This window comes from Schistocerca cancellata, chromosome 4 (assembly GCF_023864275.1).
Source record: "Schistocerca cancellata isolate TAMUIC-IGC-003103 chromosome 4, iqSchCanc2.1, whole genome shotgun sequence".
NCBI lineage: Eukaryota > Metazoa > Arthropoda > Insecta > Orthoptera > Acrididae > Schistocerca > Schistocerca cancellata.
Window position 1 is genome coordinate 327,019,324 of NC_064629.1, and position 13,201 is coordinate 327,032,524.

At 39.6% G+C, this 13,201-nt stretch overlaps 1 protein-coding gene across 1 annotated transcript in view; it reads right to left on the reverse strand.

Moving 5' to 3' along the window:
• The window catches only part of LOC126185202 (F-BAR domain only protein 2), a 318,103-nt gene that overhangs the window by 261,661 nt on the left and 43,241 nt on the right, over positions 1–13,201 (reverse strand). The window lies entirely within an intron of this gene.

A 13,201-nucleotide genomic window follows, 5' to 3' on the forward strand; every position in this document is an offset into this window, starting at 1 on the left:
CCAATAACTAGTGTTTTGCTCTATTACCTCATCTGCTAACTGTTGCTCAATTAATTCCTCTAATACTGGTTGCATATGGTGTGGGTCTACGATATACCAGTGACTCAGCTCCTGTAGTGATACAATGTTGTGTTACAGGAGTTGGTGTTAAGGCTAATTCTCAAATTCAAACAATAATTTCTTGATTTCCAATCTATCCGTACCTCTAAGATGATCTAACTACCTACGCAATGCAGTTTTATCAGCAGTTTGTACATTACACTGCTGCACACTGGTCGAGTCTCTACTCATATCATCCAGGACTTCCAAATTAGCTACAACATTCCCTTGGTGAGCTGTCCTTCATCGGCATCTAAATTATATAAATTCAGGGGCACTATTTACCTGTCCAATTCCTCCCCTAATCATACTGTGCTTCTCCTGACAAAAGCAACATGATGTGTCTAATACTTCACTTTCTGCCAACAGTTCTACCAAGCACAATTCTTTAAGAGGAACATGGAGAATTTAATGACCACTGACTCTCAAGGTCCATATGCACCACCAACACAAGTGCCCCAACATCTCATAAAAACTTGTGCTTTCTACCTTCACTATTCGTACTATACTGCATTTTGCCTCTTCATTTGTATTAGTTGCAGCAACACTTTATCAGGAACTCTGTTTGGCAGGCCTGGGGTTCCCTTTTGCATTTAACACCTGCTTATTCGACTCTTGTTTCTCCTTACCATTCCTACCATCAAGATGGTGGTGCCTAACCACCTTACATCTACTGCAATGAGGTTGGCAACACTGCTTCTGCACATGTCCCATTCTCCCACCTCTGTAACACCTCACATTAGTAGAGAAAACTACTCTCTTATCCCGTATTCCTGTTACTACATTAATTTCTTCAAGCTCTGTGGCTAATCTGACCACAGTGTATAAGTCCCTCAGGCTATTTGTTCTCGTTCTTCTACATATCAGGTACAAGCCCCTCAAAAATGTGTCCAGTGCTCTCTATTCCATTTCATGGAGTGTGACTATTTGCTTCATCACTTTCACTTAATTCACATGTCTGCACATTCACTTTATATATTCTGGCCACAAAATTCTCTACTGACTCATTATGCTTCTTTGACATAGTACTTAATTGCTCATGAAAAAACCTCGCACTGTTTTGCTTCTTGTTCCTATGTAGCAGGCCTTCTTTTCAATTCCTCAAATTTCTGTTCTCCTCTTAAGCCCCTTGTACATGTCTTGGCTTCCCCTACCCACTATAACTTCATCATCTATAATAACTGATCCTGTGATCACCTCCTAATATTAGCTGTTAACTGATGGTCATCCAAAAAGGATATCAAGTTATCAATCGACTTTTCTGAGAAGGGTTTGATAAAAATGGCTGTAACTGAATCTAACAAAGGAGTAGTTTGATTGGCTAATTCCAACTCGCCCTCCCTGGCTGTAGGGTTATTATGCAAGTCCGCATTATCTGCTTTCAACTGAGTCATTTCGTTAACCAGTGGTTGATCTGCCTCCCACGTAGTGACACCCTCCACTTGAGATTGCCATTGCAGAACCGTAATCACCAATATACACTAAAGGCTACAAAATTTACTCATAACGAACTGTATTAAATTACACACACTTATATCTCGCTTTTTATCATTGCTATTAAATATATTCCTCGAGGTGGTGACAATTAGTCAGCCAGTCCCCCTGACTATACAAACGTACCCTCAAATCATCATGCATCACCTACTTGGACTCCATACCCTCTACACACAAAACAAGAAAAACAACCACAATAACTAACTGTCTGCTCACTCATCCCACTGTCTGATGAAACTGCGTGCTGCAGTTGTGAAGATATGCTGCGTGTAGGTTGACTCTGCTGGCACCATCTGCCAGATGATGGCCATAAGTACTTCTAACACCACTCTATAATGACCCGGGGGTGAATGGGACTGTTATGGTGCAGAGATGGTGGAGTGGTAGGTTGTGGAGGTGGAAATGCTCGTCGGGGTGGCTAGGAAAACTCTGCTGCAACTTAATTTATAGTGTGCCTAATTTGTAAGTAATAACTCTGACAGGGCATATGAAAGACAGCAATTCTCTTCTATTATGTTCCTGTCACAGGATGGATTTCTTTTTAGTATCTTTTGCTGTCACTAGAAAACAGGAAATACAATTTTTTATTATCTTTCCTAACTCAGCTAGTGCCTTTTTTCATCTTCAGGAGCAATATTTATCTGCAGTTACACTGCATTATTTTGTTATTGTTAGTTATTGCTAAATGATAATGTCAGGTTTCACAAATTGACTGCCAAACAACAGAATAAAAAAAGCAGTTTTGAAGATAAAACATTCATCCTATGAGTGGACAAGTGACTATTCCTTCTGCAGGGTCATGTAGCCACACAGTGGGAGGGGTCTGCTACATATTGGGTTATGTTAGGCACGTTATGTAGCTTCTTAGGGAAATAGCATCCAGGGATTAATTTTGTGTAACATTCATTAAGGAACAATTACAGAAAAATGAGGTGAACTTGGAATTTTGTACTTGACAGTAGATTTTATACCTCCTATTAGTACCAAACATCTTTTCAATGGCTAAAGGGTTCTCTCTCTCTCTCTCTCTCTCTCTCTCTCTCTCTCTCTCTCTCCCCCCCCCCCCCCCTCCGTGTGTGTGTGTGTGTGTGTGTGTGTGTGTGTGTGTGTGTGTCCACAGCCTTTGGATTAGATGAAGAAATGACACCTATGTAACAAGCAGCCTGAGTGTCCCTTCTACTATCCAACAGTCAGTCAACAGATAGGGTGGTACTCTAAGATGTAGTAGAGTTTGAAGTACCAAACAAAGACATTGTCAGCATCTTTGCAAATATTTTATTGGTGAATGTGGCTACAGTTTTAAAAATGCCTAAAATTCACACACATCTGCTCACATTTGCTCTCGCATTCACCCATGCAATCTCATTAGCTATCAAACTGTGACATTGCCAATATGTTGTATGTTCAAAAATGTTTTAAATTTATTGGTAGAGAAACAGACACAAAACTACACTGATAGTTTGGTTTTCTGATCACCTATAAAATAAATTTATGAGCCAACAATCCTGGCAAAACTATTGCCTAATCATTTAAAAAGCAAATCAGATTATTCAGGAAATTAGAAAGACTTGCTAACTCTGTTCATCCACAATACACAGAAAGTAGTAAGTACAGGTATCTCAAATACCATGCTCCTTGAGTTCCAAGAGGCTTTCGATACAACTGCCACCTAATGAACAAAATCCGAGCGTATGACATATCAGATCAGCTGTGAGACTGGACTGAGAAGTTTCTAGCTAACAGAACACAGCATTATCATCCTCAATGGAGAGAAGTCTTCAGGCATGAAAGTAGCTTTGGGTGTGTCCCACAGGAGTGGTATAGGACCATTACATGTCACAATACATATAAATGACCTAGTAGATAATGTCAGAAGTTCCACGAGGCTTTTCGTGGTTGATGCTGTTATATACATAGAAGAAAACACCAGAAAGTTTTAGCAAAATGGGGGGAAGACCTGCAGAGGATTCATGCTTGGAGCAGGGAATGGTAACTGACCTTCAACATAAACAAATGTAACATATTGTGAACACATAGACAGAAAGACCTTTATTGTAAGACTACACAATTACAGAACCATCACTGGAAGCAGTTACTTCCATGAAATATCTAGGAGTATGCATACAATGCAGTTTGAAGTGGAATAACCACATAAATTAATCACAAGTAAGGCAGATCCCAGATTGAGAATCCTCAGGAAAGAAGCTAGCTTATGAAATTATTCATTTGACCAATACTTGAATATTGTTGATCAATATGATCTCTGTACCAGATAGGACTGTTAAGAGGAAATAGAGCAGATCCAAAGAAAAGCAGCATGTTTCATTACAGGTTCATTGAGTAAGGATGAAAATGTCAGAGTTGCTCGGCTAACTCCAAGGGCAGATGCTGCAAGAGAGGTTTTCTGCATCAAATTATTGTCTACTGTAAAAGTTTGGACAGTGTATATTCCTAGAAGAGCCAACCAATATATTGCTTCCTCCAACACATACCTCGCAAAAAGACCATGAAGATAAAATTAGGGAGATTCCAGCCCACATGGAGGCATAGCAGCGATCGTTCTTCCCGCGAACCATACGCAACTCGTGCAAGAAAAGGGGTAAGTGACACTGGTCGACAAGTACAATCTGTCACACACTGTAAGGTGGCTTGTGGAGTGAAAATGTAGATATCACATCATCTGTTAAAACAGAGGGCAGAGCAATTACAAACAAGTCTCTATCCCCATCCATGAATATAAAGCAGTTACTTAAAATGACAGCTTGACTATTGCAAATACACGCTCGCAACATACCGAAATCTCAAAATCTCAATACCGTGCATGTGAGCACTCTCTCTCTCTCTCTCTCTCTCTCTCTCTAAAATCTCAATACCGTGCACGTGAGCACTCACTCTCTCTCTCTCTCTCTCTCTCTCTCTCTCTACGGACCTCTCACCAAAGCACGAAGTCAGTCCTACAATTTTTGACTATGTGCAATCTGTAGAAGAGTGTAAATCTCATTCTATCTACATAGCTACGAGAAGGTATGCAACAAAAGGGTGTTTACTAATCTCGGCTTACTGACCCCCAATTTCAGTCACACTTCTTTTCCTTCTATGTACAACTCCTATTGCAATAACAAGATGATGGCTATTGCTTGTGTGTCAGCACCATTTTTTCCATTTAAATAATGGAACTACTCATTCTCTACTACGGGATTTATGATATCTGTTATTTGTTTGCCTGTGAGGAAGCGTGGGAATTTGATATTTCACAGCCACTGCAATCTTTTCAGTAACAGTAATGGGCAATTTTGTGAATGACACATTGAACATATAATGGTAAGAGCAATGGTTAATATTAACATTTTTCCTTGCTTCTGTGCTGTAATTTAACTTATTTGTGGCCTGTTCCACTGTCAAAAAGAGACTTTACTGATTTTGGTTACTGCACAGCATTAATGGTTCACTTCACTTCATCATGTGGTATCATTACTGGCCTTAGTTTTTTGAATCAATTTTTATTTAGCACAGATGATCAGTCGCTGTTACCAGCCTGATTTCGGTTGTAACAACTAACTTACACTGCAGAGAATGGACATTCTACGCCTGATTTTCTCCTCTCATTGTTTATTTGGCTCTTATAGATGCTCACTGACTAATTTCTTGCAGGACACTACTCCACAAATTTAATTAAACAAGTTTTGTGGAACTCAGATATCATAGAATAATAATTCAGTTTGTTAAGACTTAATAAGTTTAACACGTTATCTGAAATTTGCCATTTTAATTAGCATATACCATTTTGAAAACTCTCTGGATATTTCAAGTTAATTATAATTCCCTATTATGCTTCTTGTACAAAGAAAATGGACACCTTACCAAAGATTCCCCTTTCACTGAGTTCACTACACTCAGCTGGCGGCTACACGGGTAGCGGAGGCTGTGTGGCGTGGACTGGGCGGTTTTTTAGGTTAGAAGGCCTTGGAAAAGTACAGGGTGGGCTGCAATCTCAAAGGGTGCATGGCAAATACAAGACGTGCTTGGATCAAGGAACAGACAGAATTATAGTTGTAAATTGTTGTAGTTGTCCTGGGAAAGTCCCTGAGCTTCAAGTGCTAATAGAAAGCACAGAAGCTGAAATAGTTATAGGTACAGAAAGCTGGCTAAAGCCTGAAATAAGTTCTGCAGAAATTTTTACGAAGTCTCAGACGGTGTTCAGGAAAGATAGATTAGGCAGAATTGGTGGTGGAGTGTTTGTGTCTGTCAGTAGTGGTTTATCTTGTAGTGAAGTCGAAGTAGATACTCCGTGCAAATTGGTATGGGTGGAGGTTATACTTAACAGCCGAACTAAATTAATAATTGGCTCCTTCTACCGACCCCCAGACTCCGATGATATAGTTGCTGAACAGTTCAGAGAAAATTTGAGTTTCGTAACAAGTAAATACCCCACTCATACGGTTATAGTTGGTGGGGACTTCAACCTTGCCTCGATATGTTGGCAAAAATACTTGTTCAAAACCAGTGGTAGGCAGAAAACATCATCTGAGATTGTCCTAAATTATTTCGAGCAGTTAGTCCACGAACCCACACGAAAAGTAAATGGTTAAGAAAACACACTTGACCTCTTAGCCACAAACAATCCAGAGCTAATATAGAGCATCATGACTGATACAGGGATTAATGATCACAAGGTCGTTGTAGCTAGGCTCAATACCGTTTCTTCCAAATCCACCAGAAACAAACGCAAAATAATTTTATTTAAAAAAGCGGATAAAGTGTCACTAGAAGCCTTCCTAAGAGACAATCTCCATTCCTTCCGAACTGACTATGCGAATGTAGACGAGATGTGACTCAAATTCAAAGATATAGTAGCAACAGCAATTAAGAGATTCATACCTCATAAATTGGTAAGGGATGGAACTGATCCCCCACAGTACAAAAAACAGGTCCGAACGCTGTTGCAGAGGCAATGGAAAAAGCATGCGAAGTTCAGAAGAACACGAAATCCTGAGGATTTGCTAAAATTTACAGACGCGCGAAATTTGGCACGGACTTCAATGCGAGATGCCTTTAATAGGTTCCACAACGAAACATTGTTCGAAATTTGGTAGAAAATCCGAAGAAATTCTGGTCGTATGTAAAGTACACAAGTGGCAAGACGCAGTCAATACCTTTGCTGCGCAGTGCCGATGGTACTGTTACCGACAACTGTGCCGCTAAAGCGGAGTTATTGAACGCAGTTTCCCTAAATTCCTTCACCAGGGAAAACGAATGGAATATTCCAGAATTTGAAACATGAACAGCTGCTAGCATGAGTTTCTTAGAAGTAGATACCTTAGGGGTTGTGAAGCAACTCAAATCGCTTGATACGGGCAAGTCTTCAGGTCCAGATTGTATACTGATTAGGTTCCTTTCAGATTACGCTGATACAATAGCTCCCTACTTAATAATCATATACAACTGCTCGCTCACCGATCGATCTGTACCTACAGATTGGAAAATTGCGCAGGTCATACCAGTGTTTAAGAAGGGTAGTAGGAGTAATCAATCGAACTACAGACCTATATCATTGACGTCTGTTTGCAGTAGGGTTTTGGAGCATATACTGTATTCAAACATTATGAATCAACTCTAAGAGAATGATCTATTGATACGTAATCAGCATGGTTTCAGAAAACAGCGTTCTTGTGCAACGCAGCCAGCTCTTTATTCGCACGAAGTAATGACTGCTATCGACACGGGATCTCAAGTTGATTCCGTATTTCTAGATTTCCAGAAAGCTTTCGACACCGTTCCTCACAAGCAACTTCTAATCAAGCTGCGGGCCTATGGGGTATCATCTCAGTTGTGGGACTGGATTTCTGATTTCCTGTCAGGAAGGTTGCAGTTCGACGTAATAGACGGCAAATCGTTGAGTAAAACTGAAGTGATATCAGGTGTTCCCCAGGGAAGCGTCCTGGGACCTCTGCTGTTCCTGATCTACATAAATGACCTGGATGACAATCTGAGCAGTTCTCTTAGGTTGTTCGCAGATGATGCTGTAATTTACCATCTAGTAAGGTCATCCAAAAACCAGTATCAGTTGCAAAGTGATTCGGAAAAGATTGCTGTATGGTGTGGCAGGTGGCAGTTGACGCTAAATAACGAAAAGTGTGAGGTGATCCACACGAGTTCCAAAAGAAATCCATTGGAATTCGATTACTCGATAAATAGTACAATTGTCAAGGCTGTCAATTCAACTAAGTACCTGGGTGTTAAAATTACAAACAATTTCAGCTGGAAAGACCACATAGATAAGATTGTGTGGAAGGCGAGCCAAAGGTTGTGTTTCATTGGCAGGACACTTAGAAGATGCAACAAGTCCACTAAAGAGACAGCTTACCACATTGCTGCGTGGTGCGGTATCCTTACCAGGTGGGATTGACGGAGGACATCGAAAAGGTCCAAAAAAAGGGCAGTTCGTTTTGTATTATCATGTAACAGGGGGGAGAGTGTGGCAGATATGATACGCGAGTTGGGATAGAAGTAATTAAAGCAAAGACGTTTTTCGTCGCAGCGAGATCTATTTACGAAATCTCAGTCACCAACTTTTTCTTCCGAATGCGAAAATATTTTGTTGAGCCCAACCTACATAAGTAGAAATGATCATCAAAATAAAATAAGAGAAATCAGAGCTCTAACAGAAAGGTTTAGGTGTTCGTTTTTCCCGCGCGCTGTTCGGGAGTGGAATGGTAGAGAGATAGTATGATTGCGGTTCGATGAACCCTCTGACAAGCACTTAAATGTGAATTGCAGAGTTATCATGTAGATGTAGACTTGTCATAATCAATTCCAGACATAAGAAAGTTGGATAGAGGTCAACACACTAACCATAGATTGCACTTGAATTATGCAGGTAAATGTTATTTGTGTGAAAAATTAAATCAAATAGTAAGAGAAAGGATTGAAGTGAAAACCTTATATATAAAAAACAGTTTGTTTGAAAGTACAAGTAGTCCTACTGAATCGTTTTTGGAGCCTTCACTATGCAAACGTGAAGGCAAAGTACTTGTCAATATCATCATAAATGACAGTACACTCAAAACAATATCACAAAACATCCAATATCTCACTGACAAAATTGAACAAACTGACAAATTTCTGAGTGGTAGTAGTCCTCCTCCTATTTATTTTGTGAACGAACTACAGTGCAAAACTGAAGAAATGAATAGCATTAATTTAAGTAATTATAAAACTGTCAGTGTATGTCATAGGAAACAGCGTAAAGGCGGTGGCGTTGGTATTTATGTCAAAAATAATGTCCAGAGCAAAAAAATTGACTGGGTGGATAATTTTGCACGCAGGATGGTTTTTTAAATAGCTGCAATAGGAATAAAGCTGAGAAACAGCAGTTTAATAATAGCTAGCCTATACAGATCCCCTAACAGTAACATGAAAGAATTCTTTTCTCATTTACAGGAACGTGTTGATAAACTTTCACCTCATAAAAAGCAGACTATCATAGTAGTAGATTTGAACACTGACTCCTTAATAATAGTATGAATTATCTTCGATATATTGATAGGTTTCAGTCCTATAATTACAGTCATGTGAGTTCAACACCAACAAAAATGAGATGTGACTCTCTGACATGTACTGACTATGTTATTACAAACTTAAGCAAGGAAGACCTTGTAGTCAGAACTGTTGAGAACCACATTTCAGATCATAATGCATTAGTTCTAGAGCTTCATACAGACAAAGTAGTAGTACCTCATGGGGTCCTATAAAAGAAAGCTAGACTATCACACTTTAAAGGAAACTCTGGCACACACAAACTGGGATCAGGTAGGCCTATATGAGACAGAAAATATTAATGAAAGGTGAGACAAATTTTATACAACATTAACCCATTATCTTAGTCAAGGGTGCCCAGTGGTCAAAATACTAAGGAGAACTGACAATTCCAGTAATCTTAAACCTCCCCCTAATGGAATAAAATTACAGGGGATATGAAGGATTTATATATTCTTTTCAGAGACACCAAACTGCAGTACTTCCAATCTACATACCAAATCTGTAGAAAACCTACAGGGAAGCACTTAAGACATTAACAGCACAGATGTATGCAGGAAAGATGAGGAAATCCAGTAATGTTACGAAAACGGCATGGAGTATAGAAAATAAGGAACATGCAGGAGGGGGGATATACAATGCAGTGTGGCAGTGTGCAATAACATAACAAGAGGCAATGAAAAATTGCTGAGTGACCCAAAGGAATGAGAGATTCACAGACCAATTTAGTAAGATGAGCAGGGAAGATGTGACTGACCCACCAAAAGTGCTAAAACCCAGCAATGTCAGTAATTCATTCTTCCTGAGGTGTGCTACAGAATTGGAAAGCCTGAAAACCATTTTCAATTTAAAAGCAAATACATCCAGTGCTGGGATGACACCTCAGCTGAACTTCTGAAAGAATGCAAAAATGATTTAATAATGCCACTACAACATTTAATAAACAGCTCTTTCAGTCAGGGGTGATTTCCTCACTTGCTAAAAGTCACTGAAATAAGACTGGTGCATAAAAAGGGAATATCTACTGACATACAAAATTATAGGCTCTTTCATTGACATCAATACTTAGTAAGTGGTTGGAAAGGCTACTTCTTGCATGAATTATTGTTCTGTAAGTACAATTTATTAAAAGGCTATAAGCATAGTTTTAGGAAGGGCAGGTCTACAATAACAACTGTAGCTACATTTTTTTTTCAAGTGTTATTGAATAAACTTGATGATGGAAATAAAAGTTATTGGCGCCTTTTTAGACCTATCCAATGCTTTGACTCATTCTATTCTTCTATGTAAATTAGGAACTTATGGAGTCAGAGGAGTGGCTTTAGATTTGTTAAGATCCTATCTTACTGACAGAAGACAATGTGTTAAGCTGTAGCATACAACTGGGAGACACATATTAAACAGTAAAATCATCTTATAAAATTCTTGACTGTGGAGTTTCTTTTGTTTATTGTGCACATCAATGACATAATAATTGCATAAAATTCAAACGTAGTAAATTATGCCAACGATGCCTCCTCCATAAGCTGAGGCTCTAAAAAAGCAGTGAATATAATACAGAGTACATTAGCCTTATGTCAGAATATGCACCATAAAACAAACTGGCACTAAATGAGGACAAAGAAGTTCTGACGGAGTTTCTGCTGAATTATAAATCAAGACAACTGGATACTGGGCCATAGTTAACAGTTGAAATAAGTGATAAAACACCAATTCCTAAATATTATAGTAGATTAACATCTTACGTGGATGGAGCACATCACCTACATGTGTAAAAAATCTCCTGTAACACCTACATGCTAAAACACCTTTCTACCATAATAGTGCCACCTGTCTTAAGACAAATCTGTTTTGGAATTACACACACTCACCTACAGTATGGTATTGAGATTTGGGGTGGGGCACCAACGGTATACATGTGCCCACAATAGAATAATTAGGATATAGCTAATACTAGTAAACATCAGTCCTATAGAGAATAATACTTTAGTATAACATACTAACAGTATATTCATTGTACACTGAAGCACCAAAGAAACTAGCATAGGCATGTGTATTCAAATACAGAGATATGTAAACAGGCAAAATATGGCACTGTGGTCGGCAATGACTATATAAGACAAGTGTCTGGTGCAGTTCTTAGATTGGTTACTGCTATTACAATGGTAGGTTATCAAGATTTAAACGAGTCTGAATGTGGTGTTATAGTCGACACACAAGCAATGGGACACAGCATTTCGTGAGTGTGCCGTGAATCTCAAGAATCTGGTAAAACATCAAATCTCCGACACTGCTGTGGCCAGAAAAAGATCCTGCAAGAACGAGACTAACAACAACTGAAGAGAATAATTCAGTGTTAAGGAAGTGCAACCCTTCCTAAAACTGCTGCAAATTTCAATGCTGGGCCACCAACCAGTGTCATCGATATGGGCTTTCCGAGTCCACTCATCTACCCTTGATGATTGGAAGTAACAAAGCTTTCTGCCTCGCCTGGGCCCGTAAACACTGACATTGGACTGATGATGACTGAAACATGTTTCCTGGTCAGACTAGTCTCATTTCAAATTGTATCAAGGGGATGTATGTGTATGGGTATGAATCCTGCATGTCAGCAGGTGATTGTTCAAGCTGGTGGGGACTCTGCAATGGTGTGGGGCATGTGCAGTCGGAGTGATATGGGATCTCTGATACGTCTAGATATAACTGAAAGGTGACATGTACGTAAGCATCCTGTCTGATCACCTGCAACCATTCATGTCCATTGTGCATTCTGACGGACTTGGGCAATTCCAACAGGACAATGTGACACCCCACATATCCAAAATTGCAACAGAGTGGCTCCAGGAACACTCTTCTGAGTTTAAACACTTCTACTACCCACCAAACTCACCAGATATGAACATTACTGAGCATATATGGGATGCCTTGCAACATGCTGTTCAGAAGAGATATCCACCCTATCGTACTCTTATGGATTTATGGACAGCCCTGTAAGATTCATGATGTCAATTCCCTCCAACACTACTTCAGACATTAGTGGAGTCCATGCCACGTAGTGTTGCAGCACTTCTGTGTGCTCGCAGGGGCCCTACACGATACTAGGCAGATGTACCAATTTCTTTTGCTCTTCAGTGTATAACATGGTCTTAGGTCATGTCAAAGGTGCAACCTGCTGGATTCCACAACTGCTCACACCCATTCAAAACACCCACTGAACGAAGGCAGAAATGTTGCAGCTGTGTCAAGTCAATTCACGAGACTTCTCTGGTGACCCAATCTCCATTTACTGGGTGCATCACTACAGCTCCAAGACGAAGGAGTAAAGCAAGCAACTCACTCTGCCAAAGACACAGTCACATGAACTGCTTCTTTGGGCTCTCAAATTTTACCTTGCCCCTTGTTTTCTCCCGACATGGCACCCTGCTACTTCCTCCCCTTCTCTGATGAAGAAACCATTGTGTGGTATGCATTTCTAGAATGATGATGAGGTGATTTTCAAGATGGAAAAAATTACCTGTACAAAAAAAAAGTTGCTTCTACAACCAATGTCTCCAACAAATTATGCATTGTGAGGAAAAATGTGTTGCACTGCAGGGTGAATATGGACAAAAGGACTAACACCATCACCATGTTCCATGGCCTGAGCTTGAGTTTTCCACAGTGATAATTAAAACTTTGAGATTATCTCTTGAACAACATATGGCAGCAGCTTTCAATCTTTATGTTTGGGCTCCGTAATATTTTTTTCCACATTCATTCATCTTTGCTCAGTGTCTAACTGGACAGAATGATCCAGCATACTCATCCAAGACAAGGACATCACTCTTTCAATTGGAAAGAAGGAGTACAATGGAGCTTGATAGTTTTTGACAGGAAAAAAAAGCTTTACGCAATGTGAATCATCATACCAACTCCAGTTCTTACCATTCTGTGAACTAACAATATTCTGACTTACAGGTGGCTCTCTTATTATATGAATTATGAACCTGCTACCTCTCTATCATTTATGGGTTCTCCTCCTTACCCTCCATTAAGAGTCTCCAACACGTAGTATAACACCAATCGCAAAAGA